The sequence below is a fragment of the Lissotriton vulgaris genome, chromosome 2_2, assembly GCF_964263255.1.
Source record: "Lissotriton vulgaris chromosome 2_2, aLisVul1.2, whole genome shotgun sequence".
In the NCBI taxonomy this organism is placed as follows: Eukaryota; Metazoa; Chordata; class Amphibia; order Caudata; family Salamandridae; genus Lissotriton; species Lissotriton vulgaris.
In genome coordinates this window covers 101,790,905-101,812,620 of record NC_141688.1, presented here as the reverse complement: position 1 = coordinate 101,812,620, position 21,716 = coordinate 101,790,905, and the positions used below count along the sequence as shown (strand labels likewise).

Here is a 21,716-nt window from a genome sequence, read left to right as displayed (position 1 = left end):
AAGAAACTGAAACCTTCATGAAGTCCATACACTCAGGGGCCCCATCGGAACGCTGTTCCTACCATGCCCACTCCAGAGGACGGCAACCCATCAGCACCATGCTCACACTCCCCATGCTCACACTCATTATGAATGCCTCCACTTCTTCTGAGACCTTCCCAGATGCTTGGATTAAGGCAACTGTCCTCCCATTGCTGAAGAAACACTCTGCAGATCCTACTACGCTTGCAAACTACATACCGATCTCCCTGTTACCATTCCCAGTCACAGTCTTAGAGAAAATCATAAACAGACACTTCACAGAGTACCTCAACGACCACCAACTTCTCAACACCACTCAGTCTGGTTTCAGACCCAGCCACAGCACAGAAACTGCCCTCATCATCACCAAGGATGATATCCACATTACTTTGGATAGAGGAGACACAGCCGCCCTCATCCTCCTTGATCTCTCTACAGCATTTGACAGTCTAAAACTCCATTCTCATCCAATTCCTACATGAAGTCGGAATCCAAGGACGTGCAAAGCAATGGATCTGCTCCTTCGAGACTGGAACGGCCCGGTCAGTCAGCCTGGCACAGTACACATCGGACACCCGCAACCTCATTTACAAAGTTCCCTGAGCTCGACGCGCCTCAATGCATATATGAGCCCTCTAGCCAGCATCATCATGTGCTCTCATGATATTAATGTCCTCTCCTATGCTGGTGACATACAACTAATTTTCTTCTTACAAAGAAGACATTCAGAACCTGGATCAAGTTCAATGCCTGCATGGCTAAAATCCCCCACTGAATGAAGACCAGCTGTCTAAAGCTGAAGATTGACAAGCCCAAAATGATGTTCTTTGGGAAGAGTACATCACTGTGGGACTCCACCTGGTGGTCAACAGAGGTAGGACCGACACCAACCCCCTCTACCCGAAACCAGTACCTCTGGATCATCCTCAACAGCAAACTCAACAGTACTGACCAAGTCAATGCTGTCACCCCCTCATGCTTCCGTACTCTGAAGAGCCTGGGGAAGATTTTCACATGGCTCGCAATCATCACCTTGTAAACCGTCACGCACACCCTGGTCAAAAGTAAGCTGGACTATGAAAACACCCACAAAGTTGAAATCAACACAAACTCACCAGAACACTGCAGACAATTCAGGACTTGGCAGCCAGAATCATGCACACCCTCCCGCGCGGCAATCACATCACACCACACCGTAAGGAGCTCCACTGGCTCCCCATTCACAAACAAGCACAATTCCTCATCCACATGTTCAAGGCACTGTATAACACTGGTCCAGCACACCTCACAGAATTACCCAAGTTACACCCACCATCAGTCACATTACAAGTTATAACACCACCGACTTCCTCACAGATTGCACATTACAAATATACCCTGCCAGTATTCACATGGACTAGTGAATGGGATTTTATCTCAGTGCAGGAATGTTACATCTGAAAAAGCCGTATGCAGCTTTGCAGAGCTTAATATGGTGTGTATTACATTTGCTGAGAAATGGGACGAGTAATTCCGGAACTTTACTCAATGTGAGTCATTATCTAAAGTCAACAATGTTGTAAACCGCATAATACCAGTCATTTTCCTACTAAAAGTACTTTTAGATATCGTTTTCACTAGGATTGCAGATCAGACAATTTACAAAATAATTAATATTTAACTACTGCAGAGCAGCAAGCACACTTTTGTGTATTGTCGAGCATGGTTTACGTGACAGCGCTGACACTCGAAAGGGATTAAATAAATCGAAAGTGAATTGATGTGATTGAAAGGAATACGTCAATCATATGAAGATAGGTATCTCCTTCTTTCGAAATCAATGTATGCCTGTTTACGTCTATTACAACAGCAGCTGATTCAGGACTGCACCTGCATGCTCCAAGAATATCGAGTATACAGAGCGGATCTTCAATTATACGCGTTTACTTTGGGGGAAATCTGGAACTGAAGCTCACCTACACTCTGGTAGTCAGGCTGACATCACGGGCGGCGCTCGGAATCCGCGAGGATGGTCAACGATGTGAAAGTCTCTGCAGGTTTCTTGAGTTGCTCGTGTGTGTCACTGTCTCTAAAATGTTTGCGCACGTGCCCATAGCAACTCGTGCCTGGTAGGCGCGAGCTGCCTACCTGGCAGAAGTGAAACAAAGCGCGCGGAGAGCGAGGTCGAAACAAAACACAGGCGGAGGCCGCGTTAAGCCTGTGCTCCGGGCTATTGGCGACAAGTAAGTTTTAACGCTGTGGCCCTGTGCTTGGCAACTGTCTCATCGACATTGGTTTAAACAACCAAAATAAAACCGAAAACTATTTACACTCGAAGAACAGAGGCTCAAACAGCTAAATACAATTGTAGCTTAAAATTACACTGAAAAAGACTAACCAATCCAATCCAAAAGACTTTATTCGGATAGCAACGTATCCATAAAAATAACATGTACAGGATAAAAAACATTAGAAAAATATATCTATATAGCAATGTCCAATCCATAATGTAGTAAAATACAGTAGACATTGGCAAAGTGCATATTGTGAATAGTAAAATACGAATGACTTCTTGTAGTCCAAAGATCTGTCACTTGTGTGGTCGTGCCATCTTTGTCCATCTCTGGCTGCGAATCCCTTGTCTTTTCCATCACTCTGTCCCCCCATCAATCGTTCTCTGGGCTCTTGATTTATAGACCTCCTGGCCTGCGGGGTCCCTTCTTTGATGAGTTACAATCAGCAATTACCACACTTTGCTTGAAGGTTGAACACTGCATAGTGCTAGGGGACTTTAATATTCACATGGACGCCGAGTTAGATGGTGATGCAATTAAAATCAATGACATCACCGCCCCTTTAGGTCTAACTCCCTATCTGTCGGGTGCGACTCATGATAAGGGCCACACTTTGGATCAAGTGTTTTCTACCGTCCCCCTTGTCATGACCTGTCCCATCCCAGTTCTCTGGTCTGACCATTTTTTGATCTGTTTTCTAATTCAGGGCAGAAGTAAACCATCCTGTACAAATTCTAACCATCTCAGGCACCCCAGTAGGCCATACCATAAGGTCACTCCTGAAAGTCTGGCCCAAGCCTATCAGGAACATCCCTGCATCTTATCAGGTAATCTGGAGAGTGACCTTGATACGTTACAGAGATGGCTGACTGAGCGGCTAGATGACCTTGCTCCACTCTCTACGCCCCATTCATCCACCAAGCGTAGCTCGGCGCCTTGGTTTTCCGAGTCTTTGGCTCTATCCCGGCGTAACTGTAAGTTAGCCGAAAGACTATGGCGTAAGCAATATGATGCGGAAGCCAAGTCCGCTTACAAATCATCTATTAAGTCCTATCACGCCGATATCCTGGAGGCAAAAAAGAATTAGTTTTCCACCAGAATTGAGTCAGCATCCAACTCCTGTAAAGAAATCTTTACTATTGTCAAGGAGTTTGTTTCTCCCAAAGCCAGTGCAGTTCAGTATAAGTTCTCTGAATCATGGGTCACTGAGTTGGCTAACTTCTTTACTTTAAAAATCAAACAGATCCAAGACTCTTTTTCCCCCTCTGGCCTTAGCTCAGATCTCATTGATAGTAATCCTTCAACCTCATCCAATGAATCCAGTCCTGTCTTATCGGAGTTTCCAGTTATGTCTACATCTACCTCTCTGGATCTCCTTCTCAGGATCAAGTCAGGCTCTCCATTGGACCCGTGTCCTGCGACCTTTCTAGCCAGTACCGCCAAGATTCTGAACCCTTTAATAAATCCTGTTCTCAATCTATCCCTGACAAGCGGCACTGTCCCCCCTGCCTGGAAAAGGGCAATGGTTGTTCCACTTCTGAAAAAGCCTGGCCTTGACACTGAGAAGCATGTAAACTACAGGCCAATATCTCTTTTACCCAGTTTAGCAAAGATTGTGGAAAAGCACGTCCACTCTGTTCTCTCCACTTTCCTGGAAGATCATGGTCTACTCCACCCCACCCAGTCAGGCTTCCGCTCCAATCTGAGCACCGAGACCGCTCTCTTGGAAGTAAATGAAGCCATCAAGGAAGTTCTTGACTCAGGTGGAAGAGCTATGCTGGTGATGTTAGATCTGTCGGCGGCCTTCGACATCGTCCCCCACGAGGGTCTCTTGAGTAGACTCTATGAGATCGGCCTAAGAGGGACGGTGTTGAGCTGGCTTAGATCCTATTTAGCGGGTCGTCGACAGGTGGTCTGGGCCCCCCCGCACTCTGCCGAAGTGCCGCCGTTGGAGGTCGGAGTCCCTCAAGGGTCGGTGCTTAGCCCGACCCTTTTTAACATCTTTATGACTCCATTGGCGGTACTGGCGGAGTCTCTTGGTGCCCAGATCATATCATACGCTGACGACACCCAGCTTCTCTTCACCTGTAAAAAGGGTGCGGAGTTTGACGGAGAGAGCATCCGTGGTTGCCTTGGGGCTGTCTTCGACTGGTTTCAGCGAAGCAGCCTCAAGTGCAACCCTGATAAATCGGAGGTGCCCTTCTTTGGTTGTCAGGTAGACCCACCTTGGCAGGACTGGTGGCCGGTGAGTATGTCTCCTCCATCATCTTCCTCCTCGGTGGCCAAAAATCTTGGGGTTAAAATCGATAACAATCTTTCTTTGAAATCCCAGATAACAGGCCTCACCGGTACATGCTTCGGTCTCCTGAAAATACTGCGCAAATTCCTCCCTCTGCTTCCTCTGGTCCATAGGAGGTTAACGGTACAGGCCTTAATTTGTTCCAGGCTCGACTATTCTAATGTTCTTTACTTGGGTCTTCCGGACTACCTTCTGCAAAAACTTCAAGTGGTCCAAAACTCTGCGGCGAGGGCCATTTTCGGCCTCCCCCGCCACGCTAGAGCATCGGAGCTGCTACTCTCCCTTCACTGGCTTCCTGTCAGGAAGCGGATTGTCTTCAAGGCACTTACATTGGCCCATAAGGCACTCCATTCAGTTGGAGCCAACTACATTCAGAAACGTCTTACTTTTTATAAGCCTACTAGATCCCTTTGATCTGAATCTGTCGCTCTGGCTACTGTCCCAATCATTAGAAAAGCTAGGATAGGTGGACGTTCTTTTAAACATCTCGCCCCCAAGTTGTGGAACTCCCTCCCCTTGGATCTCCGTTGCACTCCTAATTTGTTGGCCTTTAGAAAGGGCCTGAAAACTTGGCTTTATAGTCAATAACTGGTCTGTTTTCCGTTTCTTTTACTCTCTTTTTCAGCTATGGGTCAGAAAGCGCCGGGACACTCCTTGGAGTAGCCGAGCGCTATATAAGACACCCATAACATGTAACATGTAACTTCATAGATCTCACATAGATTTCCTTGCACCCGTAGCTACTCTCAGAAAGGTGCCAATGCGCAAGATCAATTCAACATTGTCCAATTTAAACATGCAGTCAAGAGAGTCTGTTAAATTAATAGTTGACAATTTTTTAAAATACGGAATTAACAACCATTGTGCATATTTCATATAGTATTTACAAAAGAATAAAAAGTGAAAAAGTGTTTGACCGCTGTGACCATCAGATGGACATGGCAAGTTTTGTGTTATACCCATAGGGAAAACAAAGCAAATATCTTACTGTCCCAGCTCTTAGACTGAATAGGAGGCCTCTCTCCCATTGGGACATCGGTAGTACAATATAACTTGGTAGACAATGCTCATGGTACTCAATGGACATAAATTTTGCGACAGTTTGTTTCTTCAATTCCCTTTCTAGTCTATCCACGCTATTAAGTGAGTACAGTGCTGTCTTTAAAATGTTTTTGTCCATTGTTACAGCTGTGTTCGAATTGGCAAACAGTCTACCTAGGTTAACGCTTTCCAAATCTTTTAAGGGTGTTATCTATGAGGGAGATCGGTCTATAGCAACTAGGTTGTGTATGATCGCCCTTTTTAAAAATGGGAACAATCGTGCTAGTAGACCATGTCTTAGGCAGTGGGGCATTGGTTGGATTCTTAAAAATATTTCACAAATGTGGGGCCCAAAAATCTGGTTTATATTTAATAAGATCGATGGGCAACCCATCAGGGCCTGGGGCTTTATTGCCCGCACTCTGACGTATAGCCTCCTCAACCTCGTTTATTGATAACTAGCAGCCCGTCCCGACGTTGTCCGGGAGCAATTAGGCTTCAGGGCCCCCTGCCCGCCCCGATGTTGTCCGTGGGTCCCCCGGAGCCTTCCTCCATATATTGCAGTATTATACCTCTATGTTTACTTTGTACGCTTTTGTAGCAGCCCGTCCCGACGTTGTCCGGGAGCAATTAGGCTTCAGGGCCCCCGCCCGCCCCAACGTTGTCCGTGGGTCCCCCGGATCCTTCCTCCATATATTGCAGTATTATACCTCTATGTTTACTTTGTACGCTTTTTGTAACCTGCACACGTAACTTTTTCCTCCTGTAATGCACCGTTTGGCTCACTTTTGTAATGCTCCGTTTGCTTCCTCTTGCTCACGATGTACGCTTTTGTAACCTGCACATGTAACTTTTTCCTCCAGTAATGCACTGTTTGGCTCACTTTTGTAATGCTCCGTTTGCTTCCTCTTGCTCACGATTTTCATTTTTGCTTCATTTTTCCGCCGCACACCGCTCCTAAATAAATAAATAAATAACCTACCTCTCATCCGCCGCTCACTGCTCCTCCCCGCCTGTCCGCCGCTCCTCACCGCCTGTCCCCCGCTCCTCACCGCTCCTCCCCGCGCCATGTCCGCCGGTCCTCCTCGGCGCTCCTGGACGCCACTCCTCCCTGCGCTCCTCGCGTCTGGCACGCACGTCGCGGCCGGCGCTTCTTCCAAGGGACTACTTTTTTTAAATAACTTATATTTATTACGTTTATATAGCCTATGTCCATCTGCACACCCGGACGATTACAACGATGTATCAGGTGTGTGGTTTGGCGCTGTGGTTCCCGAGTTTACCCACCTCAAAGGTTCAAAGTTCTTCCTTTATAATAGTAGTATAGATGAGACTCCAGGTGGCACCCTATTAATAAAAGGGTCAGATTCAAAAGCAGGTGCTTGGTAAATAGTGGAAAAGTCCCAGGTTGCGCTCACCATGTTGCAGCTGATGGGAGCTTAACGTCAACAACAGTAACAGCGTGGGGTCAAAGCAGCCTTTGTCAAGGTTAATAAAGCACTCATCTGTGTGTTTTGACCGGGTGGTGGCTCAGCCTCGTCCAGTTTCGGATGGGCACAGATGGGTCCGCCGTTGGCCCAGGCTTTGCCAGGGCACAGCCCGGGCACACCCGCACATGTCCCAAGCTGTGGGAGTGGTGGCGCACCTTTACGGTATCAGGTGTGTGTGGCCCTGCCCCTTTCCAGGAGGCGCGTCACGCTAGGGGACAGATTCCCACCCCAGCAATGGCGGCATTGTTTGGCGGGCAAAAATGGAGAGACAGGGAAAGGGAGTTCAACCGATGGACGTTGGCAGCACCGAAGGTCAGTGCTGTAGTCTGCCTCTGCTCCACAGGAAAGCGTCTCGCGCTGCGGGAGTGCAGGCATGCCTTTACGGCATCAGGTGTGTGTGGCCCGCCCCTTTCCAGGAGGCACGTCGCGCTAGGGGACTGAGTTCCACCTCAGCATTGGCGGCATTGTTTGGCAGGCCAAAACGGACGTTGGCAGCACCGAAGATGAGTGCTGCAGTCTGCTTCTGCTCCACAGGAAAGCGAAAAACACTAACACAAATATTCAGCCAAGTTTTCATCCACCTCTTCTCTCTCAAAGAGGGGATTTCCAACACAGAGATTCTGCTCTTTGCATCTTTTGACACCATCCATCCTATGACTGCCTGCGTGCTTATACAGCTCTGTGCCAAATGTATTTCTCTTCAGAAAATCAGTGTTAAGTTGTCAAAAACATGTAACTCTTTGGTAGTATTATGTACTGATACAAATAATATGTTTTTATTTAGCACATTCAAAGCAACATATTGGAGCAATCGCCACATCATCATCTTATTGCATGCTGAAGATATAATGAAGAATATGCTTTAATTTTGTTGTAGGGTTTCATCACTGTAACAATCAGCAGATAATGGAACTGGAAGAATGGTTGCAACCTTACCTCACCACACCTGCCACACAGTGTAAGAACCACATTTAACAACTGGAGCTGTGGATCGTAGCCACTGTCAAGGGTTTGCAAAGGTGCTCACTTGGCAAGGGTGCTGTTCTGTCTTTAAGAGATCATAGAAGGTCGATTATTCTTGGAATCTCATGTGTGGTTCCTTGGAGGACAGTTGCGTTGCATTTTCCTTCAGAGAGCATCACAGAGGTCCTGTTGGCATTAAACTTCATAACCGGCATAGTGTGATTATTCTTTATAGAACTTTAGCAACAATGGTGAGGCCTGCGCATCACCTTCGGGATGCTAGTGAGTGAAGACACTTAGGTGTTTTGGACCATTTGCTGTTTGATGCCAACCACTGCATCCTCAGACAAGAAAGACATAACTTATTTAAGTACGCTTCATAACCCATCAAGACTGTGGCAGACCTGTCAATTGGCATAACATGACTATGATTTTAAGTGTGACCTGCAGGTAGACTTTCAGGGGGGCACTGGAATTGCAGATGCTGGAACCTCAAGCGGTGTAAGCTCAGTGCAGGGATGTGTGCCACGTAGACTCTTCACGTTTACCTGCACCAAAACATGCAGGCTACAGTGGCAATATGTCTGTGTTTCGTGAGGGGTCTCTTAGGGTGTTACAATACATGCTACAGCCCTTAGAGCAGGGGTCTTCAATCTGTGAGGCGCGACCCCCCGGGGGGGGGGGGTGTAGTCGTAGATCAGGGGTCGCGCATTCCCGGTTGCACTTCTGGGAACTGGAATCCAGAACACTCGTTTATTTTCATGCCCGCCCTTTCCCACACTGCTGTCTTTGAAATTACTCTGCTCTGACCTCGCATTGTTAACTTTTGCGGTACTCTGACCTCCGTTTTGGCTTGGGGAAAGCCCACATAGGCTATCCCGGGCTCTGGTGTAGGGTGGAGTTGGAGTGGGAGGGGAGGATGGGAGGAGGCAGTTAGACTCCCCCCCTGCGCCAACGAGACCAATCTTTTCAAACAAAAAGGGTTTTATCGAAAACAAAATTAGTCAGTTTTGAAAAGCACTACAAACACGTGTTTACATCATCTTTTCTGTCCATTTTGGCTCTAAACAACCCTGTTTTGAAAAGTAATTTTACCTAAGCTTGTGGAAAATGCCTTCATTACAGTCTTAAGTTATCCTGTATTTAAACAAATAGATGATAGCACCACATGGAGAGAGCGTGCTACCTCTTTGCTAAGTCTTATATAGCTGACAGCTTTGCTCACGATCCTGGCTTACAGTTTGTATAGCCGAAGTCCAGCAACCTTAGGAATGAATGGATAATTGACAGTAGAAAGATGAAATCTGAAATTTGTTATTTAAGATCTCCACTACCGGTGGAGGCTATGCAGGGATAAAAAGTATTGTGTTCAGTTTCGTGAATATCAGCGGGGGTGGGTGCTCTGGAGGCAGGACAGGCCTAAGAAATCTGAAAGCTTGAAGAGATGACTGTTTTGAATGTAGTAGGAGTTTCTAATCCAGAGGTCTATTTTAAAACTATACAGGTCAGGTTCAAAGGTAAGTTAGGCACCCAGGGGCAGGGTCGGATTGGGAAGGCAGACAGTCTGGCATAGAGTGATGGGCCGGTGCCTCACGGTCATCTGTGGGCTGTTTTTTAGGGCCTCTGTAAACCGGCCCACAGTAACTTACTATCTTTTCCAGTCCAGGACCTGTGAAGTGTCACCGTTATCATGGGCACTCCCCTGCCATGCTGTCAAACTGAGGCTTGGCGCTAGGTGTTGTTCTGGCACATTTTTTTTGTTTGTTTCTTTGTTTTTGCATATTTTTTATATAGCGCGCACTCGACCCGAAGGTATTGGAGCGCTTTACATGAGCACCGTATTTACATTACACATTCAGGCACGGGGAGATTAAGTTATTTGCCCAGAATCACAGGATGTGGACGCAACCTTGAGGCTCAAACCCTGGTTTCCAGCACCAGGGTTCGCCTCGTGTGGCCGCCTGGCCCAGAAGCAGGGGCCAGGCATTGCTGGGCCAACGATTTCAGGCCATGGAGGGTGTGGGGAGGGTGGGAGTATGCAGGGGCCTCGCAGGGGGGCCTTTCTCACCTAAGCCCTCCCACACCCCGGACCACCACCATCACCCTTGTTCTTTTCTTGACTCCTCTACCCAGCTAGGTTATACCATAAGGCAGGGGTCTTCAATCTGTGGGGCGCGACCCCCGGGGGGGGCATGGAGTTAATGATCAGGGGTCACGCATTCCCGGTTGCACTTCTGGGAACTGGAATCCAGAACACTCGTTTATTTTCACGGCCGCCCTTTCCCACACTGCTGTCTTTGAAATTACTCTGCTCTGACCTCGCGTTGTTAACTTTTGCGGTACTCTGACCTCCGTTTTGGCTTGGGGAAAGCCCACATAGGCTATCCCGGGCTCTGGTGTAGGGTGGAGTTAGAGGGGGAGGGGAGGATGGGGGAGGCAGTCAGACTCCCACCTGCGCCACCGAGACCAATCTTTTCAAACAAAACGAGTTTTTTCGAAAACAAAATTAGCTATTTTTAACAAAAGCTAAGGACCAATCAAACCCCAGAAGTAAATGCACTATGTGCAAATGGAAATCCCTGTGTAGGTCACACTTCTCTGTGTACTTGCTTCCCTGGAAGTGAGCATGCAGGCCCCGATGTGGAAATTCAAGTTTTCGAACTAAACATCATCTGCGCCAGCTTGTCACCCACGCATAACCTGCACGGCAGCCATTTTGGGTACCATGGTCTCCCTGTTCGCGATCGATCACCAGCACGCTCCCCTGACCCTGCGAGCATCCTCCACGCACCCTGGCTGCCCCCTCCCTCACATGCACAAGTCCGCATGACCCTGTCCTTGGGAGTCACGCCCGCGCCTGACCAACACCTCCCCTCCCTTCATGAATACCCCTCTGTTGGTAAACTCTCCCTCTGCACTTGATTGTCCACGTGGCATGAATACCTCTCCTTTGATGACCCCTTCCACCGAGTCCGATTGTCCGTACAGGTCCGGGGCCATCGCCTAAGCCGGGAGATACAGTTTACTGCCCCCTATTGTGTGGAGTCACTCCTCTTCAAAGGACCCTCTATTGATCATGGCCTCCCCACCCCCTGGGATACATCAGGCGCACACATCCTAAGAATCGGCGGAACACTCAGCTGCGTGATAGCCCCCTCCCCTTATCAGCAGGTTGTGGACCTCTATTGTGGATGCATGTGGGGTGGGATTGACACGAGGATTACGGGGATGTCTTTTTTCCTTGCTTCACAATGTCTTGATTGTAATAAAGAAAGGTCACATGCCATAAACCAGTGTATAAGAGGCCAGGCCTCAGAGAGGCTGTTAGAGCACCTCGAAACGATACCTTGTTGTCTGATCTGATGTGTTCTGCTCCGTCGGAATAAAACTTCTGTTCCCTGCCTTCCAGTCTCCAGCGCCTGCCTCTTTGTTTGATAACTGAAATGGTATAGAGGCGGTTAGCGCCGGGCAACTTTGAAAAAGGCCATCAGCCCTACCCTTTTTCCACACCGAGGCGCAACTAGTGTCAAGTTTCAGGGGGGCTAATAAAACCTTTGAATGGGGGGGGGTGCAATTCTTCTAGCAATTGGCATATTGAAGATGCAGGTGCTGTAAGAACCGGTGAAAGAAAAACAAAGCCTTGTTAACAAGTAAATGGTCTTTTAAAGACCTGTGAAGTACTTGAGTGAGGCTGCGATGAGACTGATGCCAGACCACAACAGCTCAAAAACTGTCTCTGTGTGTGCCCGGGAAGCTGTCTCAGCCCAGGCTGACAACACACAAGGGGGGGAGGGAGGATATGGAGGCTGGAGCTGAAGCCCTTTGAGCCAAGTGGGCATTGAGCAATCAGCTCAGTTCTCCCTAACAACTGCCCACACACCTTAAAACCCTACTCTACACTGTCCCAGTGGCATCTACCAAGCCAGTTACATTTGGTAAATAGCATGAATTTCACTTACTGACCTCTGTTATTCGACTTTTATTGCAATGTTATCCCACATTCTTTTCAATCTGACACTTCCATCTGTGCTTTAGAGTTCCCAAGGTAGGCCGTCACACTCCCAACTGCGTCAGGGTAAAGAACTATCTTTTCAAACAAAAAAGGGTATTGGAACACAAAACTACCCATTCTTAAAAAAACTCAATCATGAGTATTCAACATATGAAAATAAGGAGAATCCAACCAGAGGCGTCACGTGTTGTGTGCTAGGTGTGTGCCTTTTACTTTCTTCCAGAGGCAGGGCTGTGCCAGTGCGGCTGTGGTGAAGGCTGCAGGTGCTCTTCCCCCTTTAGAAGTGGCACCGCCATCATGCAGCTGACAGAAGGGCAATGTGCTTGGTTGAGACAGAGAAGGGTTTGAAGGGGGATAACACTGTAGGGATGAAGGGGAGGAGCCTGGACCGACAAGGCACTGTGTGTGTGATTGTTAGTATTGAAAGTCAGGGCCAGACATACTTTAACTTACAGGAGATGGGGGTGTGCGAGGCCGAATGGGAGGCACGGAGAGAGGTGTGGAGCTAGAGGTGAGAGGCGGGATGTAGGTGTGAGTGGGGACAGGGGAGAAGGGGTGGATGGTGTGAGAGAATTGAGGAGAGGCAATGTGAGAGACATGGGAGGGGTGAGAGGGGAAGATGTGAGAGGTGAGGAGAGATGAGGGTGAGAGAGACGGGATGGGAGAAGACATATGAGAGAAGTGAGGAGGGCAGCAAGGGAGTCAGAGAATTCAATTTGGGAGGTCAGGGATGAAGATAAATGCGAAGTGGCGAAGGAAGTGCAGAAACACAATAGGAGAGGTGAGTGTGAGAGAAAGGTCAAGGCAGAGAGGAGAGCTACCATTAAAGGGTAAGAGAAGATAGCTGAGAGGTGATCCATGAGGTATAAAGAGAATTTGTTCTGACGTGGGTGAGGGGGAGCAGCAAAAGGGGAATATAGGGAAAGCTGGGGTGGGTGCTGAGGTAACAGGTGAGAGGAACGTTAGTTCAAGAAGGTGTGGAAGAACAAAGGTGAGATGGGAACGATGAATGGTGAGACTGGAGAAGTGTAAGATACAAATAGATAAGACAGAAATTTGAAGGGAGGGACTTGAGGTGAATGAGAAGTGCTGAGGGTTGAGAGAGGAGATGGGGCCAGGGAGTCCATGAGATAAATAAGAGAGACTGTTAGAGATGAGGGGATAGAAAAGACAGGACACCGAAAGATGATTAAAGGTGCAGTAAGAGGTTGAATGGGGATTGTTCAGCAGTTGTAAAAAGGGGTGAAAGAAAATGGCCTGCAAAGGGAGAGAGGGATAAAGGAGATGGGGTGGGAGGGGTGGGAGGAAAGAGGTGGGTGTGCACTGCTTGGCTCTGCACAAGACCGCCAGGGTTTTAAGGGACCCGTGCTGCTCCCGGCCAGGGCCAGGTGAGCTTCTAATGTGGCGACACTGCGGAGTGGAAGGCCCTTCATAAAGGATGACTAGACATCTTTCTGTTGTTTATTGCTGTATTTTGGTTATAAACTGGTACTGATGAGGCGAAATCTTTGCTTAGTGTTACCGTGTTTAAAAAATGTCAAAATAATTAAGCAATACTATCCCAAAATGATGCTTTTGAAAAGCACTACAGAATGAAACAAAAAGCGGAGAACGAGCTGCTGCTCATGCGTGACTTGATGCAAACACGACTCCAGCAGGGATCGCCAGAGCTGGCATGGCTCAGCAGCCAGAGCTGCAGACTTCGGACCTGGGAATCCGTGTTCGAGCCTCTGCATCGCTTTGACATCCTTTGAATGATTGTGGGCAAATGTTTGCACAATAAAATGCATTGATCGGTATTGGAAGGGTGGTGGGGGCCTGCACTATTATGGGAGTAGACCACAATAGTGGAATAATTAAGTGAGCAGAAGCTGACAGGAAAAAACAAGCCCAATCCTACCTTAAAATGAAGCCCAAACCAAACAATTCTACCACAAAAAAAGCCCAACTTACACAAACCTAAAAAAGCCTAAAGAACCCTAAAAATAATACAGGCAACAGAGCTGGAAGCACTGCAAGAGAGGCATCAGTAAAGTATCTGTGGCATAAAGAGGGGTTGGGAGTGAGACAGCTACATGTAATCGTAAGCAGGTAGGGAACTGCAGTTGAACAGAGACAAACACTAACAGAGCAGGAAACCAAGAAAGAAAAGAGTCCCCCAGAGAAAAAATAAAGAACAATAGTGGAATGAGCCAGTACTTAGTCCCTGCTACACGGTAGGAACGGAGGAGAGAAAGGAGGGATAAGGAGGCAGGACTAACCTCTGGCAAGCAGGAATTTTTGAAGGACACTGACATAGGCAAATGAAACGCTGGGGGTGGCTTTAACCCAACATAAGAAATTACAACAGGTCTCAAATGCTCGACCTAAAAAGAGACATTGAGAAGCACTCATCAGAACACTCCTGGACCTGTGAAAATTCAGAGGAAGGACTACCCTTTTGCCAGAAGGACTGCCATGCTGCTTAAAGGCCTGCCTTGGTGTTTGAGGAAGGAAGACTGGACCTCCATGCGTTGATTCCAGGCTACTCAGAGTGGCTCCAAAGATCAACTGGTTGACCTCCTGCATGGGCTACAGGTAGACAAAAAGCTTCCAGCTACACCTGGACCTGTCTGGACAGGCCTAAGCCTTCCTGCTGGGCTCTGATGGAGTGGCTCCTGATCCCTGAGAGGTGTCCTCGGGTTGGCATCAAGGAGATCTTCTCTTGAGATAAAAGGTGAGAAACCTAAAGTTTGGGCTTGTCACGGCCGCGAACTGACCAGCTTATGCCAAACTCACCCACTGCGACGATCACCAATTAGAAGCTCAAGTAAGATCTTCTCTTGCAATAAATATTAGGTGCATACTAAAATGCTGAAGTGGCTGGGATTTTTTATATTTTTTTAAAGAATAAAATTTATAAATTAAAATAATTTATTGTAATTATTAATTATAACATTTATGTTACTCTGCTGTAATGTTAATGTAATGTTAATCTTAATCTGCTGTGACATTTTATTGTATTATTTATAGGTAAATAATACATATTTAAATGTTATTTACACTTTTGTTATTCATTAAAGTAGTATAATATTTTTTCAATAAATAATAAAGTTCATTATTTTTTGATGTACTTTGCAATTGGGAAAACTCCACTCTTGTAGTGAAGATCTTGAAGAATGAAAAGTTACTAGCAATAACTTTATACTTGTAAATTCAGCTTTAGATGTCTCCAATCACTGGTTTCAGGGGTGGAGACACAGAAAGCAAATGAGTCTACATTTAGGCGTAAATCTACACTTGGAAATGGTGAATAAAAAAAAGGGTAGATTTACCTCTAGGTGTGTGAGTAAATCTACGCATGTAAATTTAACTTTTTGAAGAGGACTCAACATCATGTACTTTTCAGTTTTTTAGTCATGTAAATGATTATTGTATATTTTACCACTGCATAGTATCAAAGGGCTGCACAGAGTAACCAACTCTACAATGAAAAGGAATCTAATATGAAATGAGATAACAAGGACAAAATTGAGTTATCTTGCGGTTATCATTCAGTAAATTCTTCCGAGAGGACATGATTTTATAAAATAGAGTGTAAAGAGTATAACTTTAGAGGTTCAAATGAGCAACAGTCAGTACGATCAAAACTTCAGGGCCTATCAAGAAGAATGATTGAAAGAGAAACTGCAAAAATGCAGGAGGAAATACAACCGATCAACACTGTTAGACTTTTCCGAGAATTCAGGAGGGAATGCTGAGAGAAAGATTGCTTATGACAGGGGTGGATGTACAACCAGTTGAAACAAAAAGGGAAGGCAAGTGAGAACAAAATGGAGGCTAAGTGAGAAGAAAGAAGTAGTTTATGAAGCAAACAAATAGCACAAAATAGTTACAAAGCGGAGATAAGATATAGAAGAAAACCAAGGAAAGAAAGAGAGTTTAGAAGAACTGGATCAAGATGAGGCTTATTGTTGCAAAGAATTTAAAGAAATGGTTGGGTTTTATGATAGTGGGATCACATTAGGACGTGTGACAGCAGTGGTGGCTGGCAGCTACTGGTGCATGGGCAAAACAAAATAAAAATAAATAAAACTTATGGAACACAACAAACTCCACTCTGGTCCTCTTTTTTCCACAGGAACTGGATGACCAAGACAGCTGGGTGAGAAATGTTTAAAGTGCACTTGTGTAGCTGGATATCGCAAGACGGCCGGAAAAAAAGACATGCACACTTTAAACAGCCCAAAGACAGCACACCCTCCTCCCTGCTGATGTCACTCTGCAGCCCCCCCCCCCCCCCCCCCCTTCCTGATGCTCTATTTGGGACAAGGGATGAAAAATAAAATGGTAATAAATTAACATCTTATTTCTCATCTCTGGGGGTTTTAGGGGGATTTTAATTGGGGCAACACTTCTCCTCTCAAGCAAAGGAGCCATCCCTGCTCAACAGTTGAAATGCGAGAAGAAAATGGCGGTGAAGGCCATCAATGAAACCACTGTCATGTGCCATATTGGGCAACATGAGAAAAGAAGGGGGAAGACAGAGCAAGTCAGGAGAAGGAACATATTTATTCTTGCTTTTGTGGCTCTGCCCACGCTCTATGGATGGTCATGTCTACTATTGGGCAGACTATAGCTGTAATGGGTGAGGTGGACCAAGTCCTGCATGTGGCGTGGTTGAAGTTAGTGGTCACAGGGAGGCTGCTGTCTTCATGTCTGTGCCCCAGGTATTGTACAGCCATGAATAAACATTATAGGTATGAGTATTTTCTTATTAGTGAACTGTAATTGACAGAAACCCATTTCAACAAGCCTGTTCTACATTGCGTAGTTAGGAAATACAGACTTCCCCGTCAATTCCCCTCTATCATGGTCCTCCTAGAAATGGTTCTTTTAGGGCTGGTGTTCTTCATCCATTGGCACCGGTCCTCCAAGTTCTCATGTTATGGGTCACTCTGGTTCATGTAGTACTTGTCATGTTGGTTTAGGATACCTGAGTCTGACCCTCATGGACCTTATGAAACTGTTCTCACTGGGGATATACTTCCTGATTCCAATCTAGGGTCTCTACGTCTTTCTAGCCCAGGATCTTCCTGGTTGTGGTCTTTCCAGGACTTGTCCATTCGCTTCTGCCCCATTCACCCTCCCTGATCTAATCTCTGTGGTCTTGACCCTCCTGTCTTGGCCCTTCTTTCCAATGGTCTCCTGCTACTGGTCCTCTTTGGTCTCTCTACCTGGGTCTGCTACTACTGGATCCGGTCATCCTCGTTCCTCTAGCCTAAGTATGAGCGTAAAATCCGTTTCGCAGGCGAATTTGCGGATTTTTGACGATTTCGCGATCCACGAATCGCGCAAATTTACCCAAAAATCCGCAAATTCGCAAGCTAGAAAATTATTTTGCTTGGTCGTGCTTGAAACATATAATATCGCGCGTGCGGCGTTGACTTACCATGATTCTGAGTCCGCCGAGTTGTTTTTCTCCCGGTTTTGCATGTGCTGCGCCATTTTCGATCTTGCTGCGTTATCGTGCAAGAGTTTTTCGAATGCAATTACGTTATCGCGGCTTGCCATCTTGCACGGCAATAGTTTGATAACGCGAGTACGTCATAAAGGCCCGCGACGGCACACAGCTGACTTCCGGCTAGAGATTTTAACAGCTCGCGTTCCCGAAATTGCAAAAATTGCAATTCTGCACAAGAAATCCACCGCAGGAAGCATAAACCTTGTGAAAATGATGATTTTGATCAGAATAACTCCTCAGATTGACATTTGGATGCACTTTTTGGTGCAATAGTCCATTTTTTTGGGGTAGGGTGGGAGGAAGGAAGTGCCTCAGAGTCTCCAACTTCCTGTTCCTGTCCAGCAGGCTCCTCCCAGTGCTTTGTCCATGTACTGGTCACTTTTCATTTGGCTGTGGAGCTGGAAGGATTACTTTCTGTGACTGCTGCTGGATATTTGTATTTGAGGACTTTTTGGACTTTGGAGTTTGGATCACTTTTGGACTTGAGATTTTACAAGTAAGTTGGTGATGTTTGTTTGGGGCATTGCAGTCGAGGCAACTACAGTTCTAAATCTTTTTTCACAACTTTAACAAAATATATATTGTGGTGGGTAGCCAAAGCATCCAGTAGGCCCAGAGTTAGTCATGGGTGCATGATACAACTGTTTCTGTGATTTGTTTTTCACTTAATTCTCATTTATCTCATGGAATTTTAGCTCACTGTTATATGTTGATTTTTTTAAATGTTGGGGTGCCTGTAAAGCCTCACTTGCCAGTAGGCCCAGGTGTGGTGAGTGGTGCATGGGCCTAGTCTTTCTGTGGGGTGTCTTGAATTTAAACATCATTGAGGGCATGGATGGCATGGTATTGTGGTGATTTTTGAGTGTTTTTTTACTTTTTGGGGTGTTGTTGGGGCCTGACCATGTGGGTGGGGTCCATTTTGAGGCCTGGTACAGGCAGGGCCTGGCCATGTGGTGGTGGTCAAGGGGCCATTTTGAAGCCAGGCAGTGTGTTCAGGCCTGCACCCAGTTTGCCTTGCTTTCAACCATTATGCCCCGGGGTACTTAGTGGTGCATGGGCCTAGTCTTTCTGTGGGGTGTCTTGAATTTAAACATCATTGAGGGCATGGATGGCATACGATTGTTGTGATTTTTGAGTGTTTTCCGACTTTTTGGGGTCTTGTTGGGGCCTGGCCATGTGGGTGGAGGCCATTTTGAGGCCTGGTACAGGCAGGGCCTGGCCATGTGGTGGGGGTCAAGGGGCCATTTTGAAGCCAGGCAGTGTGCTCAGGCCTGCACCCAGTTTGCCTTGCTTTCAACCATTATGCCCAGGGGTACTCCGTGGTGCATGGGCCTAGTCTTTCTCTGGGGTGTCTTGAATTTAAACATCATTGAGGGCATGGATGGCATGGAATTGTGGTGATTTCTGAGTGTTTTTCGACTGTTTAGGGTGTATAACTGATGTTCCTCTGGCTTCCATTGCTTTTAGGTGCACAAGAGAACCACTAGTGCCAGGAAGAAGTCCTGCAGCGGTGTGTGCAGCACAACGTCACGTGACATCACATCTCAAGAAGATGGCCCCAAAGAAAGTTGGCCGTAGCGCCTCCGCGAAAAACGTTGCCAGTGCCACTGCCAGTAAGAAGGAGCAGAAGAAGCAAGTGGCACCACCTACCAAGGAGACTGGTGTGCCCACCGACACCTTTTTTGGGAGAAAAAAACTACGCCTGCAGCAGCAGCGGTGTCCACCGGGGACCAAGCTGTAAGCAGCACCTCCGCTTCATTGTGCTCAGTGCCACCACGCCAAGACCACCATGAGTGCTGCAGCGGCAGCCACTTTGGTTGTTGAATCACCATCGACCAGTGATCTTGGCTCATCACAAGAAAGTACCATCCAATCAACGCCGGATGTAACTCAGCTGACGAGTGTTCAACAACCACGGCCACAAACACAGGTGAAACTAGTACAAGCGCAAGTACATGGGCAAGGAGAGGCGCAAGTACAGCCGCAAGGAGAGGCGCAAGTAGAGCCGAAAGGAGAGACGCATGGACAGGTGCATGGAGAGGTGGACTAGAGGTTCATAGAGCAGCACAACTGCCTACAACGCTTGTTCCTCCAGAAGTAGGGGCACATCAGGAAATTGCTATTCAAGAGGAGGTATCATCCGAGGAAGCCACTCCTCCTGATGATGATCCATTGTCTTCCAGATCCCCAGCAAGAAAAAGGTAATGGAGGGCTACTAAAAGTTCTTCTTCAAGCCCCCTTCCTTCTTATGATCTTGATGTTGATTGGAACCCACCAATGCAGTCTGAGAGTGAGTCACGCCATGAGCCGACAAAGGTAGCTAAGCCTAAAAGGAAGGCTCCCGCAAAGCTTCGACTTATGGCTGATAACGACGAACAAGAAGTGGTGTCTTCTGCTGCTGATGAACAGTCTGATGACGACCCAGTCATCACAGTCGTCACTCCAGCCCCAGTAGGCATGCAGCAGACACACATTTTGACCCTATCCCGAATGGCTGCTGAGCGGGATATGGGTGGCGTGGCACTGGTACCACCACCGTTGACTACAATACCAACATGACCTACAGCTTCCATCTTTTTTAGTCTGAAGGGCCGTCATGGACTTCCATCCAGCTCAACCTCAAGTAGTGGTGCTTTAAGTGAACAACAGAAACGAATTCAGCCACGCCCATCCTCCACTTCATCTGGCATTGAAAGTCAAAGTAGCACCTCCACCTTCAGCAGACATCACCAGTCCCCAGTCTCCAGTTTGGGACTTCTTTACTGTTAGCGCAAAGGTGGAAAATATGGTCGTTTGGTCCATTTGTAAAGTATCCGTTAGTCGGGGTAAGCTTGGTACCAACTATGGTACCAGAGGCCAGAGAGGTCATCTCAAGCAACACCACACTATCATTTGGGAAGCACACATGAGGAAGATCGAGGAAGGCAAAAGAAAAACAAATCCAAATGTATCCCTTGATATTGCATCTGATGATGACAAGAATCTGATCGTGCAGGGGGGAACTGAAGAAGCGACAGACATTTTTTCTGGTACACCCAGTTCTGCTGGCAGCAGCACTGCAGTGGTAACGCCCACACCCTCTACCCCTGCAACATCTATGAGGCACACTAAGAGTGTTGTAGAGACACCAATGCGAAAAACTACATCAATGGGCCTAACTGGTTTGAAGACGTCATCATCATCATCATCACGTAAAATGACCCAGCCCACCATTCGCGGAATGTTGTGGTCCTAGGAGCCATTTGAACGCAACCACCCAACGGTACGTCTGTATAAAGCAAAGCTGGCTAAAATGCTAGCACTGGACCTTCTCCCTTTTTCTTTTGTGGAAGGGGTGGGGTTTCTAGAATTAGTGGCAACAGTCTGCCCTAAATGGAAGGTTCCTAGCCGGTCCTATTTTGCCAGAGTTGCGGTTCCAGCACTACATCAAGATGTGCTGGAGGTGATTGGGGCAGCTTTGAAGAAGAGTTCTGTTCACACTATCCACTTGACAACATACATGTGGACCAGTTGCCAAGCCCTTGATTACATGTGCATCACTGCACACTGGGTCTCTTTTGCAGGGTCTTTTAGAGGGGTTAGGGACAAGTCAAGTGCAGTTGTTGACCTGGACACAGTTTTTCAAGCTACTCGGAAACATGCAACATTAGCCATGTTTGCCAGCTCTACTTCCCTGACACCGAGCCCTGAAAATGACTTCCTTTTTTTCGTCCTTATTCACTTTTATTCCTGTGTCTCTTTCTTTGTTATGCAACTTTTACCACAATAAAACTTTAATCAACTAATCACAACAAGTCCATCAGCAGCACTGTCTTCATCTTATATTCCTTATTGATTTGAAGGTGCCGCAGTCTGCATTCCTGAGGTTCACAAGTTCACAACTCAATCATGCTCTTTTATACTCCTCCTCCAGACTCCCCCTATCCATTTCCCTCAAGGCAGATGGATGGATTACGACGAGCCCCCACAAGTGGGACTGAAGTTACTGACTGACTACATGCTTGCTGATTGCTGACAGAGTTACTTCGGATATTGACAGGAGAGGCTGCCCTGTGGGCCCTCACTTTCCGAAGAAGATGCGGACAAAAAGTAGAACAGGTAATGAATAATTGAG

The 21,716-nt window shown here is 46.9% G+C and overlaps 1 protein-coding gene across 2 annotated transcripts in view; it reads right to left on the bottom strand.

Moving 5' to 3' along the window:
• LOC147729090 (tetratricopeptide repeat protein 24-like) overlaps positions 1-2,080 on the bottom strand; it is a 604,158-nt gene extending 602,078 nt beyond the window's left edge. The window contains exon 1 of one of the 2 annotated variants that reach the window (XM_086959369.1): positions 1,977-2,080. The gene's annotated coding sequence lies outside the window, so the exon portion shown is untranslated. The remainder of the gene's footprint in view (positions 1-1,976) is intronic. The other variant, XM_086959370.1, reaches the window with a different exon arrangement.
• Between the last annotated feature and the right edge of the window lie 19,636 nt (positions 2,081-21,716).